General features: G+C 30.3%; 1 long non-coding RNA gene across 1 annotated transcript; it reads left to right on the top strand.

Annotated features, from left to right (window-relative positions):
* LOC109360104 lies at nt 812-5,122 on the top strand. The gene is made up of 5 exons (XR_002109108.1): nt 812-1,149; nt 1,282-1,353; nt 3,262-3,334; nt 4,298-4,507; nt 4,963-5,122. It is a non-coding gene; the product is annotated as an uncharacterized LOC109360104 (long non-coding RNA).

Here is a 6,396-nt window from a genome sequence, read left to right as displayed (position 1 = left end):
AAGCCAGAACAATAAGTCTTAGTAACCCTCATTCCTCAAAAACCACAAGCATGAAGTATGAGAATATAGAAGAGGATTTCAATAAAGCATTTTCTACATCGAAGTTCAAAGAGTGGTCATTGAGGTCTGATCTGTTAAGCAATTCCATACTCAGTGAAAAACACCAATTCTTTCATATCCTTCTTTTTGGACTGATATTGTTGCATCTTTTTCTTTCTATCTTTCTTTCTTTTTTACAATGAATCAAACAGACTTGAGATAACAAATTCCATCACCAACAACTTTGAAAAAGAAGTAGAACTTGAAAGTGTGTCTTGCATACTTCTTTTTATTTTGGGGCTAGCTCATGGTAAAGATTTATTATTGTGATGCATATATAGAGCGTTGCTCTCCTATTTTCTCCGTACAACTCTTTCATTTTTCTCACTTCCAAGAAGAGTTTCTTGGTAATTTCATATGATACAATGGGAATTTTTTTGAAACGCACCTCATGAAAATTTGAAGGGGGTGTCCCTCTAGGAAACCGATAATGAAATCAACATCTAATTTGCATATTATAGTAGAAAAATCTGACTTGGAGAGACCTGAGAACTTCTTTACACTACAGAAATTTGTCATATACCTATAATGCTTATAGTGACAATCCATAAAACTGTTGGTATAGACATAATATACCTATGGACGTACAATTAAGTATATATATAAATATAATGTAACTACAGATATCTAGGTTCATAATTACATGTAGTAGTAATATAATACATTTTGTAGGTATACAATAGCTTTTCAAAATAGTAGGTATAGATTACATATACCTACTGATTCCTACTTTCATCACCATAAAATTCTTACTTTTATTATTAAAAGGAATAATAAACATTGTGCCCTTCTAGCTTCATTCTTCTTCTTCTTCCAGCCTCCATCCACTCCTTCTTCCTTCACGCAGTTTCTTCTTCTTCCTTCACACCGTTTTGATAACTTCCATCCAGTCTCCGTCTTGCTTTCTTATTCTTCATTTCCACAACCATCCAGCCTTTCTTCTTCTTCTTCATTTCCATCCTCCGTCCAGTTCCAGCCTTTCTTCTTCGTTTCCATCCTCCCTCTGTTGACAACTTCTTGCTTTCAGCATCTTCTTCCAGACTCTCTGAGGTAATATTGCACATTACACTCTTACTCATTTAGGGTTAAAAACTTAATTTACTCATTTAGATAAAAATATTGTTTATTTCTAGTTATCTTCTAAACTTCTAATTGATGTTGTTTAGTAATTTACTTATGCAGATTTTGTTAGATTCGTTCTCAATCATAATTGGTTTTGATTAGAGGTTTCCTAATTTCAATTTATCAAACTAGGTACGTGCTGATTCTTCTTTCGTATTTTGGATTTTGAAATTATTTTTTATCTCTTTTTGTCATACGTACCTAATTGCATAATTTTTAGATTTCAACTCTCTGTCATAATGTACTTTTATGTCAAAATCATGGATCTATGTTTTTCTTAAGTTTGCTGAATCCATGTCTAATTCAATTAAACTACACTACACAAATCCTTTGACAGGTTTATCAAAAACAAAATGTGTTATTTCACCCACAAAGCATTCTTTCTATGATCTTTGTGTTCTCCCCATCCTGTGACAAGTAGATTAGAGTGAACTCATGCCCCATGCTATTTTTTGAAATTCATGTTGGCACTTCTAAGTGTTGTCGTGTTAGTAAGCCAGGTTGTACGTGAGAAAATAAACAGCAAAAATGTGAAGGAAAATATTTAGAGAGATTTTAACACACTAAATGATCAAATGAACATTTGCTCATTTTGGAGATAATCTCATTATAGATTACCATTTCCCATTATAATTAGAGCATAGTATTGAGAAAAATTTCACAAATTCTAATTGAATTCAGGTAATATTTTGGTTGTGTAAAATTACTGGAATGTGAACTCTTCTGTTGTGTAGCATATTCGAATTTAAACCATGCATTCTCTAAATGGATTTAAAAATTCCTGCTCATCCTTTTAAAAAGTTCTGATTCTTACATCTATTTAGAAATGCTCATAGGAATGTAATGTTATCTTAATGATCAATAAATAAATTGAAGAATAGTATTGTTTTTCTGTTGCAACAAATGTTATGTTTTTAAGCTGAGAGTTATAAATTAGATCCGGCAGACCACAGTATGGGCTAAGAGTTTCTTTGCCATTGGGAAAAAGTAAGTGTTAAGTCACACAGATCAATGAAGGAACCCAAAGCATAGCCATTTTGTAATGTTATGAATATCAACTTAAAGTTTATTTAAAGAATTTAGTTAATATACCATAGAAACACAATATCTATAAGTATATACTTCAAATTGCTTTTTCCCCTTCTCGTTTTGATTAATTTGATTATATGCATAGACACTCTGAATAAGTTGAATACCATGCTTCCTTAAAAATGAGATGACAATGAGTTGAGATAGTTCTCTCCATGATTTATTTGTTAGCCGTGACTGAAAAAAGTTGATTAAGTGCAGGATTTCCTGCATGATTCTGTCTCTTAATTCTTGAAATGCTATGGCCTACATCTATTAAGTATATATATGAGTAATTTTAATTTCAGTCCTACATTTGTATATCCCTCAGAATTAAAGACCTGCATGCATGACACTATGGTCCTAGAAAACAGTGATTAGGAATATGCTATAGTGGTAGTAAAGAAGAAAAGTAAAGAGAATATGGTCTTAAAATAAAACCAAAGTATATTTATGCCAAATGATACAAAACAATGGTTGGCTGCATTGTGGTTAGTGTATTTTCGGGACCCTTGGAGAGCAAGTTCCATTATGGTTGGGATTGTTGTACTTGTTTTTGATGTATTCAACTTCCTTCGAGTTATGCATTGTTTTGTCTAGCAAGTTGAAAAGTTTATATTATCTTAACTAAGTTGATGCTTCATATATCTTTACTTTTCATGCATGAATATGAATTATAAAGTACTAAGTTGTATGACTCTCTACAGTAGTCTTGGAACTATGTTTAAAATCTATAAGGTGTAAGTTCATAATCGATTATTTGGAGATGACCTGTAGGGTGGTATGTTAATATATATATATGTGTTGGGTAATTGTTTATGAGTTGACTATTCTGATTTTTATGTATTGAATATTTGTCATTGATTTGACTGTGAGAATATATGACTATGTTTCGTACTTTGAGTTAAGGACAAAATAGATTGCACTAAAATAGTTCATTAACTTGTATTCTTTTGCTTTCACTTTCAATAGGTTCAAGATTCTTCTATTACCCCAACTTCTTTTGGTTCTCCAAATTCCGATTGTAATAAAGACAATGAATATGGTATAACAATTTTTTATTAATCGATTTTCTTTATTGGGTTATTTTATTCATTCATTGATGTCTTTTTTATTCTTTGCATACGAAGGTTAGCAAATAATTTTTTTTTGATGCAACAAATTGGGAAATGAGCCATTTTGATTTTTTTAAACACAATTTGTATCTATTTAGATTGACTTGAGTCAAATTGTGTAATTTTTAGGATTAGAAGATTTTTTATGTCTATGCTAGATGAACATATTTAACTCATATACTTCATCGAATTGTATACTTTTTTAATTTTAAATATAATGATATACTTCATATATTTATTTTTCCATTATAAATTTATATTATGATTTCATATTACAGTCAGCCACTAAAACATGTCGAAATGAAATTATGGGTATAGGTAGGACTCTTTTAATATCACAATTGTTTATACCAATGGAATCAAACTGTAGGTATAAGAAAATCACATTTATCTATAGTGACGGATAAAAATCGAAGGTATAAGTTTTAGCCTTATACCTACGGTGATGACTACCATCACTAAAACCTATAGTGATAGGAAAAATCCATAGGTATAAACACTTGTAGTGACGGACAAAATCCGAAGGTATAGGTTAAAGTTTATACATGCGCTCTTGACAGCCGTCACTAAAACCTATAGTGACAATGAAAATCCGTAAGTACAACGACTTAAATATGACGGAAAAATATCCGTAGGTAAAAGTTTTTTGTCCTATACCTATGGTGTTTTATCTTTTACCAACGATTTTAGTACGTAGGTATATGACAATTCTTGTAGTGTCATTGAGTACTATACAAAAGAATCAATAAAAACTTCACCGTTCATCAAACACTTAGCTTTCAAAAACTTATCTCCAATCTTCAGCTCTGCATCATTTTCTTCCTGTTACTTTGTGGACTCTCATAGTTCTTTCTTGCATTTCTTGTGATGATTGTGTTGTCTTCATTTTGCAGTTCCAAAGTTTGAACTCTTCATTAAGCATTCCTGAAAGCATCATTTTAACAGCATCCTCTTAACAACAAACACACCTTAGTTGGACCCAAAAGCAAGAAGAAGAAGAATCAAGGAGATTGAAAACAAGATCAATGAAAGAAGCTTGGAATGATGGAGCCATAGGCGGAGCTATCGAAAGAATAATTATGCTTTGATATCATGTTAAAATGGTATGCATGAACTAATTTCTTGATGAAACAAGAAAGATGAGAAAAGAGAATATCATTTATTGAATATTGAATAGATGAAAAATACAAAATTACATTACATCATTTATATAAAGGATGGAAAAACTACCCTAACAAAAACTAACTAACCTCAACTAACCCTTTTATTCTTAGAAGTTAATCATTAGAGTTAGAACTAATCTAATAATACAATCTCACATATTAACATACACTATTATTTACATGATATAATATATTTCAACATCAAGAGATGTGTTTTATCTCAAGGTATATATGCACTGTTCCCTATTCCTATTAAAACTTAACAAGTGTTTGTAAAACTATTCGGTATTGGATGATTGCAAGGTGAACAAGTGTTTTACTATTATGCTGATCTTCTACCTTAAATTGCCCCTATATCTTCAGCTTCTCTGAATGGTTTGTGTTATGTTTTTCAGGTATAGATCCGAGAAACAATCATGAGAAAGTCTATCTAGGAGCGCTAGCTACGATTTTTGTATCTACAAGTCATGTTTGTTCTTTTATGTAGTAACGTAGCTTTAGCTATTGCATACTACTAGTTATTGTAATTAATATAGATTTTTTTAAGAACTTATATGGTATATATGATCTATTTTACCTTAGCTTATAATAACTCATACTTTTAATATTTGCAATTGTTTTAATATTATGAATTGAATTTTTCCATTACAGCTAGAGGTCGTTTAATATAAAAGATACAAGTTGTAAAACAAGTTTAATAAAAAAGTGTAGTAAAATTCTATAAAAAAATAGATTCATTAGAAAGCCATGTCGTATTATTGACGTTGTACATTCTAACCCAATTCTATTATATACGTTTATATCGACAACACTCACAAATATTGCTGAATAACTAATTTAAGAATCTTAAATTCTCGAATCAGTCATAGTGACATCCATAGTCCTTGTTGATTGAGATATTTATTATTATAAAATGTATAACTTGTAAATTTTATCTCATTTATAGTGTTTTAAATTATATTTCGTAATCATAATTGGGCTCTAATAATGTAGTTTTGATAGTCCTGTGGACAACATCATGATAACAGTTGTAATTATATAGACAATATTTTCCTATAATTATGATAAACACAATGTAATTACAGTCACAATTGATAATACAGTTTTGATAGTCTCCTTGACAACATCATGATAATAGTTGTGGTCACATGGACAACATTTTCTTATAATTATGATGATAAACACGATGTAATTAGTGTCACAATTTAAATATAATAATCTAATCTTTCGTGTACTTGGTAACTTTAAATACCCTCATCTAACCCTCATCTAACCCTCATCTATTTGTTGTGATTGATGAAAATGTAATACTCTACACTAAACAATTTCAGACAACAATTTTGTTAACTTTTTCTCGTGCCCTCTAAATGTGAAGAAAAATTACACATTGATTATACGAAGTAAGGTGAAGGCTAGGGCCTTATCCAGATTGACATAGACATAAGCAATAGAATCCATAAGGTAAATAGTAGTAGTGGTCCATACATTATTGATTACCAAATAACAAATTAAATACGAAAGAGATAGAAAGCTACAGATCTCAGTTTAACAAAACTTCATCAGCAAAGTGACAAATGTACCAAACAAAACAATGCAAACAGCTCATTATTTCATAATCTACCAAACACCATGGGTCTGTTGCCATACTACGTCTCTAACGTGCCAAATTTATCCTATATACAAACAAACTTTTAAGTGTATTTAAGACAAAACGTAATTATTGTTTTCTATAACAACAACGTTTAAGTGTGACTTGTATTTAAAAAAAAACCTAATTAGGTCGTTTTCTATAAGTGAAATTTATTACAAAACAGAGGTAAGGAAAATTA

The sequence above is a fragment of the Lupinus angustifolius genome, chromosome LG11 (assembly GCF_001865875.1).
Source record: "Lupinus angustifolius cultivar Tanjil chromosome LG11, LupAngTanjil_v1.0, whole genome shotgun sequence".
In the NCBI taxonomy this organism is placed as follows: Eukaryota; Viridiplantae; Streptophyta; class Magnoliopsida; order Fabales; family Fabaceae; genus Lupinus; species Lupinus angustifolius.
This window is presented reverse-complemented; position numbering and strand designations above follow the sequence as displayed.